This window comes from Orbicella franksi, unplaced genomic scaffold (assembly GCF_964199315.1).
Source record: "Orbicella franksi unplaced genomic scaffold, jaOrbFran1.1 SCAFFOLD_393, whole genome shotgun sequence".
NCBI classification, from domain to species: Eukaryota; Metazoa; Cnidaria; class Anthozoa; order Scleractinia; family Merulinidae; genus Orbicella; species Orbicella franksi.
In genome coordinates this window covers 15,084-25,216 of record NW_027670863.1, presented here as the reverse complement: position 1 = coordinate 25,216, position 10,133 = coordinate 15,084, and the positions used below count along the sequence as shown (strand labels likewise).

General features: G+C 40.1%; 1 pseudogene across 1 annotated transcript; it reads right to left on the bottom strand.

Moving 5' to 3' along the window:
* Positions 1–3,352: 3,352 nt before the first annotated feature.
* LOC145475665 (cytoplasmic dynein 1 heavy chain 1-like) lies at positions 3,353–9,356 on the bottom strand (annotated as a pseudogene). The gene is made up of 6 exons (XR_014046475.1): positions 8,681–9,356; positions 7,450–7,640; positions 6,356–6,616; positions 5,673–5,723; positions 5,399–5,572; positions 3,353–5,045 (listed from the first exon to the last, which is right to left on the bottom strand). The product of XR_014046475.1 is annotated as a cytoplasmic dynein 1 heavy chain 1-like (transcript).
* Positions 9,357–10,133: the final 777 nt, after the last annotated feature.

Below are 10,133 nucleotides of genomic sequence, written 5' to 3'. Positions count from 1 at the left end.
GTCAAGTAATCTGTCGGTATGCGTCGGTTTTCTGTACACTGTCGTTCGCAGTTCGTTGTTGTCGCGCTTACCAAGGGACCATTCATTTTTTATAAGGTAGGGGGGGCTGGTGGGATTGGGGGGGGGGGGGTCATGCGAAAAAAAAAGGCTTTCGAGGGGGGGCCATCCCAAAAAAATAAGGGAGAAAGGGGGGGTCACGTGAAATATTTTAGTAAAACTTTAAAATGGCATGATGTTTGAATATCAAAAAAATTGCTATAGAATAAACATAGAAGGCAGGAATTTATTACAAACTTTCCTTCTGCTTTAAAAAAACGTTTGGTGACAAAAAGCATTTGTAGCTACTGAAAAGAAGTATTTAACACTGTTATTTTCGAATGCAACTTTCACTGGCACTCATCTTCATCTCCGCTGTCGTCGAGTTCTTCGTCGCCGCCTGTGCTGCTATGGGAGTCTCTTTCACCAATGCTGCAAGAAGCAGCAATGCTTTCCGTCAGAGTGTACTCTTCAGGGTACATGAAGTTGTGAACATAATCTCTGACTTCCCGCTCAAGGTTGGTGGTGATTCTGCTTCTTGCAGCATTGGTGAAATAATTTCCTTCCAAGAGCTGTGCGATGTATGGCCCATCTCTTCTAAATATCGACATAGCAACATCCTCAACTTTAAGACACTCTTCCAGGACGGCCGTTCTAGGAGGGTACACAAGGCATTGTGGAAGATCATTTCCTGGCGGGTTTCCAACACAGATTCCATAAACTCGTTGGACGTTGTTTTCAGTCCGCTTCCTCTTTCTTTCATTTGACTTTCTGCGGTTTTCTTTTTTCCTTCTCCTTTTGTTGATGTGCTGTTTGAGTATGCCTTTGAATATGCTGTTATAATCGCTCCTCTTATTTTCTAGTGCTTCCATGTCCTGTGTGACCTTCGTCAACTTAGCTTCTGTACATTTGATCTGTTTTACATTAAAACTGTAGGCAAATTCTTCGCCCTGCTTTAAAGCAAGCCCATTGGACTGAAAGAGTGTGGAATCGTGTTCCTTTACATCTTTCAATATGACATTCAACTTTTCCACCATTGCTCTGTGCTCTTTGATGGAGAAGTTCAGTTTTCTTCCATCACTGGGCTTGAACTGGTACCCTTGCATGGAAAACTCACTCGCCCTTTCTGAACAGCCATCCGCACTTAGAAAGATTGCTTCTTTTGCTTGTAAGATGTCAAACTGCCTGGATCGTTCAGCTGTAAACCTTTTCTTAAATGACTCGTCGCTTTTGCCATTATTGCGCATTTTGGAATGAGCCTCTTTCATGATGCTCATGTAGTAATGCGTTCTTTCCCCGATTGGATTAACAATATAAAGAAGAAAGAGCATGGAAGTGGCAGGCTGGTTTTATCTGACCCAGAGAGCGTTGCTCTATTTGCAGATAAGTTTATTGTCAAATCGAAGTTTGTGATGGATTATTTTCAGCATCTTGAAGTGCTGGAATTTAAAAGGAAAAAGAGAGCAGAAGAAAAGGCAAAGTTAAGTAGGGAGGATTATCCTTGGACTGAGTTGTGCGAAGATCTAACCAAGCTTAAATAGCTACGTGTTCCAGAACTAATCAAGTACTCAAATCACCACGGGCTGAAGCAGCATTTGAAAAGCAGCAAGAGTGAGTAAGTAAAGGCAATTGTAAAACATTCATGCTTGTAGCAGAAGAGTCCTCTCAGAGCTGGCCAACCAACACTGAGAAATGCCAGGAGATTGACACAAAATGACAACAGGGCAAGTGCTGACAGCAGTGAAAGGGATGAAAGTGACAATGATGAGTATGACAGTGATGCCATTGACTCTGGGGGAGAAGATGACTCAAGTGACGTCATTCTTGCATTCATCAATTCAGATGAGGAAGATGCCAATGAGAGACCAAATGCCACATGCTCAGGGCGAGCCATAACTAGGAGATCCGAAATTGACTTCTCTTTCTTTTGATTTGTTTTTTAAACAACAGCTCTCTGTCGTATAGAGATTGTAAATATTGTCTTCATAGTGAGCACAATAACGTGAAGTAGGAGGATAATAGAGAAATATTAAAAAAGTTGAAATCTAAATATTTTTTGTCCAATTTTTTTTTTTTTGGGGGGGGGTCATCCCAAAAAATGACCGCTATAAGGGGGGGCCATGTGAAAAAATTGGTAAGCTGATGGGGGGGTCATGCGATTTTTAAATGCTGCTTCCCAAATCCCACCAGCCCCCCCTCCCTCATAAAAAATGAACGGTCCCCAAAGAGTCTAGAAAAGGACGTTTTCCATTTTCTTCGATCTCATTAGTAAACTGGATGTCGGCGTTCTGTTCGTTTAGGTACTCGTGAAAATCGTCAATTTCGTCTGTGTGAACGGTGGTGAAAGTGTCGTCAACATTGCGTAACCAAAGTGGTATTGTTTGTCGGCAAGTTACAAGGGCGTGTTCCTCCACATGTTGCATCACTATTTCTGCGACAACAACAGAAACAGGCGACCCCATGGCTGTTTCATGCAACTGTTTGTAGTGTTTACCGTTATACTGAAAGTAAGTCGATGTAAGGCAAAGGTTCAGTAAGTCCATGATGTCTTCTGTAGGTAACGGCAGTTTAACAGTAGATTGTTGTATAGCGGTCTCGGTACACTGTAATGCCAATTGAAGTGGAATACTGGTGAACAGTGATTTCACATCAAAAGACACAAGTTTGTAGTCGTCAGGTATCTGTACTGTCTCAATAGCGTCAATAAAGTTGTTAACGACAAACAAACTTACGAAAAACTTAAACGCGACCCAACGCCAGCACTTTAACGTGAACTTAACAGCAAAATACTTGGACTTAAAAAGACTGACGCTATTGACACTCAACGCTACTTTCGACTGAGGTGCTCAGTACCTCAACCACCGAAACTTTACGGACAGCTACCGAAACTGCACAAACCTGGTATACCGATGCGACCTATAGTGTCATTCTGTGGGTCCCCTACGTATCAACTGTCTAAGTACTTGACGACCATACTGCAACGCCTTACTGACAAATCAAGACGCAAACTACAATCCACGGAGAACTTTATTGAGAATTGTCATTTGAGACAAGTACCATTAAAGACTTCGTCTGACTTTATATTAGTCTTCCTTATTGTCTTATTTAGCTGTCCTTCCATTACAGGAACAAGCTACTGATAATCAGCACTTTAGGCCAAATTTGATACATTAACATCCTCACTCATCTTTTTACCTTAGGGGAATTAAAACAAGCCTGATCCTTTTCTTATCGGTCAATAGATTGGCCCCTAGCCGGTTAGCCACCGACTAGTCGATTAGCCCCTTTTCACGCTTAAAGAACGAGAAATATACAGTTCTTTTAAATTTCTGGTTGGGGGCTTATCGACTTCTGGTTGGGGTTTAAATGGTTAGGGGCCAATAGACTTGGGGGCTAAATGACTGTTACCAATCCCTGCACTTGATGTCTTTTCTTGCTATTCTCTTGCTATTGCCAAGTCTCAAAACTGGCCTATTTCAAATGTTGTGGAGTTTCTGTTCACTAAGGTTTGCCCAAGTTAAAGTTAGTTGTCTGGATGAATGACCATTTTACCCACCTACCTCTTTACTAGCACTCAACTACAGGTAACATGGCTCATTTGCCTTCCCTGGGTCAGTATTCCATAAGTTATCTCCCTCAGCAGATCAGTATATCGCAGCCCTATTTTGATATCCAGAAGTATTACAGAGCTGTCTCTCACCACACAAATAAAACTGATGCTTATCACCAGTGCAAATTATGCCAAAGCATGTGAGCAGAAGCTGCTTTATTTCCACAGGTCAACAACTTGTAAATGAAATACTCCAACCTAGTGAAGGTTCACATTGAGTCTGCCTAGCAAATAGTCCATTTTGGACAGTCCCATATGCAGACGCAGAAAAATGATTTCAAATTTGCGAGTTCACATTGGTACTGAAAAGTAAGGGATGGAGGTTTCAAAACCTCTATAATTTATCACTATTATCGAGACATGCAAGCTGGTAGCTATTTTCAATGTTGTTGACTGATCTGCAACTGCCTTCAAGTTTCATGATTTAAATTACTCGAAAGAAATTCTTCAGACTCAAAATATTACAGGAAAATCATAAAGTAAATGCAGTCTTTCATAAGAAAGTAGGTTAAGACGGAAAAAACTTTAGACAGAAAAGCTTGTTTAATGTAAGCTCAAGTTTAAATGTACAACTCTGAACAGTTGAGAAATATTTTAAAGACTTACACATTCGGAGGCTCCGCGATATATAATGGCAGACATGAAACAGTTTGACATCGCTATTTTTCATAGAAATTAGGGAAGAATAATTGGTCAGTGTGAAGATGGAAGGTAATGAACCTTGAAATTTCCACAGCAAAATAAAAACTTCAGCTTCGTTTTTTTTCCTGAGACAGGAAAACCTCTCCAGGCAACCAAGAATGCAACCACGCTCGCCAGGAAAAAAAGCACAAAGCTTGTCCTTTGTTCCCTTAGTCCTGATTGTCTCAGAGCTGTCATTAAAAATTGCCAACAGCGAATAAAAAGTTATCGAATCGAAAGCAAATCCTGAGCAAATATGGCGGCGAAACATGTTTTGGTTTCCTCACGGTATTTTCACGTTTTGCGCATGCTCGTTACGGTCCTCAAATGATTGACAGATTTCTTCACTAGGGTGATCATAGAAACCAGAAAAGCAGCGAGATCAAAGGTAGCTGCCAGCCCCCCCCCCCCTGACTTGTACACTATAATATCATGCTGCCTAACCTCTTGATGGCTGCCTCCCATGCCTCAGACCCATCTTTTGACACATCAAGTCCATCAACCTCCTTGACATTCTCATAAGCAAGGTTGACTTCCTGTATGGCGTTAGCATCAGCAGGATCAAGCAGAGCTCCTGGCTTTGCCTCCTCATCCTCAGCTGTCTTGGGAGGACTACCTGGACTGGGGGGAGAAGCTTGGCTAACGGCTGACATGGGGCTGGAGTACACAGACAATGACAGCTCGCAGCTGCTCATGTTGGCGGCAAAATCTGCAATATCTTTTGCAAATATTTTGCAATTCATTAGTTACTAGATAAAGTAAAATAAAATGCATCATCTATAGTGGGATTTCCTGAGCCCTTTAACAAGCAAAATTAATCCTAACTAAAAACTGAAAGAAACTGTACTTTTCTATAGCCACACACCTCTTTCGAAGTTCTAATTTTATTTGATCGCAATATTATCCACCTCTATAGTTTACAGGGATAGGTTCATTGTTTCTGTTGTTTGTTCTATTGTTTTCTAAGCCCATCCAATCTGGCTTTCTAGTACATGAAGGGCATGGTCACCCACATTTTGCCAGTCAGTCAAAATGTACTCTATTGACTATTGGTTCATGCAATATTCTTACTTTCTCATCTGGTCAAGTCTGGCCTGAAGTCGTTTGTGAGCTGGGTTCACTCTCCACACCATCTTCAGGCTTTCTTCTCTTTTCTTCTTCACAATGTCTGATTGTAACAAGGTTTGAAGCTTTTCATACTCATCATCCCACCTTGTGAACACTTCAAAGCAAGTGACTCATGATCTACAAGGAATTACGACCACAGATCATTACCTACGCTGTATGAAAGAAATACGTATGTTTCCTGTTTACTGTACACAAATTGCAATAAATGAGCTATTACCTTTTCAAATTCTTCATGGTTGATGTGCATCAATCTTCTTGTTCCCAAAACCTTTAACATTAATGCAAAGATTATAAGAATTGTATTTTGGCCAAAATGTACATGTATATGTACACATAGTAGAATTCTTTCTTGTTATAGGACAATGGAGTTTACATTTTTTTACTTTTCCTAATTATGCAACACATATCTTGCTAATATCATTATTTCAGTCATTAAAAAGCAATTTAAAGGGAAATGCTAGTCAGGATTTTTGCAATACTGAACAAATTTATCACAAAGCACCAGAGAAACCATAATTTATGGCACACACAGCTGATAATAGTTAATGAAAATGATTTTTAAAATTAAATCATCAGTAATTATTATAAACTACTACATTTGTACAAATGCACAATTTACTAGATCAAAGCTGCCTTTGTTGTGGTTGTTGTTAAATTATTTTCTTATCCTACCATCTCTAGATGTGATATGTAAGAGTGTTAAGAGTTTTCAGAATTTCATTATCCTTGGTTTTTGGAAAGGAAAGCTTATTTTATGATGTAACGGACATTTATGAAATCAGTCTTAACTGGAGAGGATAATATGGAGATCTTGGGTTTTTACCTTGGTGTGTATAATTTATATGACAAGTTTTTATTAAATTGGCTTTACAATTGTGACAAAGATGTACAAATATGTACCTTTTTAAACAGCTGTGAGTTCAAGTCCCTCGAGATGGCTTCATTATCAACAAGTTGCATTATCAACAAGTTGCATTATCAACAAGTTGCAAAGCTCTTTGGATTGGATACTTAGTGCTACGGATCTTTTTCAAATGAGTGAAAGTAGCACTCAGTGCAGCACGGATCTTGTCCAGTTCTGTTGCAGCCAGAAGGTCATCCAATGGGAATACTTCATGAGTGGGTTGTAGTCATTTATTGTTGCCAAGGCTTGTTTCAAGCCTACAAAGGAAAGACAAGAAATAAACAAAAGTTATGAATCCTTCTTTGATAATGATGTTTCTTATCCATGTATGCATATACATGCAGAATCTTGCTGAAAATTTAAAGCAAATAACAGTATTCAAGACTCTAGGTGTCAGTACCGTAGTGCCTGTCTTTATTTCCTCTCAAAACAAACGTCGAAAACTCACAGTTCACAATGGGCTCAAGCTCAAAAGGCACACATCGACCGCACGGCCTCGGTCGATGAACAAAATCACAACAACTTGAATAAAACTCTTCGCTTCCATCACAGGCATACGTGTGTGAATGTATACGTAAGAGTGAGGTTTTCTGAAAATTACAAAAAGGTATTAAGTTCCAAATGCTTCTTTGAATAGCAAAGGCGAAAGGTTAACTTACCGAACTGTTTGCTTCGAGCTAAACGAACGGCACAATAACAACTTTGACAAACTCTTGCGATTCAAAACACTCGTTTTCTTGAACACATGGCGACTTAAGTCCAATGGTCACATCACGTGACCGACAAAAAATCTCCCAAGGGGAGTCGGGAGTGACACTAGGTTTGATAACGTTTTCCTGTTTAATTTTATTATGTCAAGATGTTGCTTTCTGTGTTATCAGACGAAGAGTTACAAGCACTTATTGAGTGATTCAGTCATTCTAAACTCTGGTTGCTCTATACTAGGCACACATGATTGATAAAAATTAATTAGAAGTCCCATAGACCTGCTGATTGCTTACTATGAACCATTTTTAGACTTGCCAGGCACCTTCCCCCACACTCATGATGGTGATGAGTTTAATTAACATAAAATTAACTTTTAGTATACCTGTATCAGTGTCAAAGCTAGCTGACGGTAGCATGAAACCGTTTCCCATGTTTCAAGATGTTCAAAGTGAGTGCAATGTCTGGACTGTCCCTAACGTCCCGGATTCTTTGCAAGGCTCTCTCAAGATCCAACCAAAAGCTGATCTCTTGCAAAGCTGTTGCTGATGCTGGGTCACGGTCCAACTTTGTGACCTGCATGTAAGAAAAGCAATGTCAAGATAGAGCTTATTTTTACATGGAACTTGTTCAGGCGTGAAATTGCGCGGTGTCTGACAAAAAACAAAAAACAAAACAAAAAAAGAAAGAAAAACGAAAATGACTGCAATGAGTGAAAGCTCGCAACTTAGAAGACTAATCCATTCCTTTCAGCCGTTCGCCATCAGTTCAATCACGTGACTGTTCCTTATTCCCAGTCTTCTTTCTTCATAGAAAATCAAGGTAATGGCGTTCCAACTCTTTAATCAGACAGAAAATTATGGGTACCCAGGTGTGATTTCCTTATTCAATTCATTACGTCAATTCAAAGGTATGCACATACGATTTCTGATGAAGGAATAGTTTCTCCATGAGATAGAAATAGGAGCTCTTCTGCATTGAGTGTCTTGTGTAAACTAGGTCGGACTGCTCGAGCTCTGATGACAGTGTAAACAAATACAAGCACAAAATTTAAAAACTTTTGGCGACACGCTGTCTTGCAGGGTCGCTGGTCAAAACTTTATTGTCTCAAGAAATATTTGTTACAAATGTTGGCGATCTGAAACTGAATTTTAAGTGTCGCCAAAAATTCAAATGCCTTTCCTGGAATATGTTTTCTCGCGTACAAGTTAATACTTATTTAATTGAAACACTTTTACCGCAGGCTATAATCTATTCATCGCTAGTTCAACTTCGCGTGTAGATCGTTATCTGACATTCGATCAAACTTAGCTTTCTATTGAGCCATTCAAACGCCACCAAAGTAGACCAAACATGCGTAGTGTGCGCGAGGACGCACTACTTTAATCTTTGATTACTCGGGTTTCCGGAAAGGCCGAGTCTGCACTTGGTGGGTCATAGTGCCAGGCGTTCCTAGCGGAGAACGCAAAACTGGGGATGATAATTGCAACATGAAGACGGAATAGTGACAAAACTATGGCTAATGACTTTACAAGTAACTGTATGATGCTCAGATGTCACGAACACCTCATATGTTGAAGAAATCAGGGATCAACAAAGGAAACGCAATGAATTACCTGGCTTTCATCGTTCGAATCGTCCATGTTGGTGTTGAAAAACAGAGTGGTGTAAAACCACGTGACGCAATTGTCAGGAAAGAACAGGAGCCTGCTTTCATTGTGGTCAGTTGAAGGAATACCCAACGCTCCCTAGCCCTCCCTACCAACTCCCCTACACCGAAAAACATCTTTTCATATTTCGAGCTGATACCAGTTTGTTTTTGTTTATTTTATTTTCGAAAATTTAAATTTACATATTTTTCTCATAATTATCATAATTATTCGATGTTCTGGGATGTTCCGGAATGTTTCGGGATGTTCCGGGATGTTCCATGTTCCGGCTTTTATCGACGGCCTTACAGAGTGGACCTCAGACAGTAGATTACAAGACGTTGACTGAGGACCGCTGGCCGCAAATCTTGAAAACAACAGAGCTTCATCCGACACAAATCCCTGTCGTATTGAAATTATGACTCTTTGGCCACGTACTAGACCATGTGGGTATGTGTTGATAGTGTAACTCTCAAGATTACTGTCCACGGTGAATGCTGATACACCACAGACAGTAATAATGTACCAGGCATCTATATCGAAGTGAACGCGCGTCTTCCATTATTATGTTCATTTCCTTTTTTGTCGTGTGAAAAAGATGCTACTGTAAGTTAAACGGCTCGTAATCATACCTCAGTATTCCTTCCTTGGTCATGTTCGAGTAAACTTGGGAGTTACACTATCAACACATACCCATATCGTCTTTTACGCGGCCAAAGAGTCATAATTTCAATACGGCAAGGATTTGTGTCGGATTAAGCTCTGGGGTCTTCAAGATTTGCGACCAGCGGTCCTAAGTCAACGTCTTGTAATCTACGGTCTGAGGTGTACTGTATGCAGTCTGTAATCTGTAGTCTGCAGTCTGCGGTCTGCAGTCTGCAGTCTGCATTCTGCAAATGTCAGACACCGGAAATTGCGCCTACTACATACAGGTGCCAATGCAAATAATGCCGGCCAAATCCTGAAAATTAGTCGCCAAATTGGCGACAAGAATGCTTCGTCACACCTTACCTAGAGATCTAGCAAATGTTGCAGATTTGCAAAGAGAATCTCCCAAAAACTTCGTCTTTGGTTTGTTTCGGATCCTAAAGCAGCACATGCATGTTCAATGAAAATCTACTGTGATCGATCACTAGATGCCATCTTGGATTTTAAGTTATTATAAAAGTTGTATACGACCCATCACAGTGCCCTCTTTTCAGGGTCTATATGAAAAAAAAAATTGCCTTGAAAAAAATGGCAACCAAATTTTATTAATTGGCTACCACTTTGAAAAATTTAGGAGCCAAATGGCCACCGGAAAAAAAAAAAAAAGTTAATTTCACGCCCTTTTGTTTACATGTATTAACTCTCTGCTTAGGTCAAATGGCCCCCTCTGTAAGAGCTTATCTTGATTTCTGAGGCTGCTCTTCCATGGATG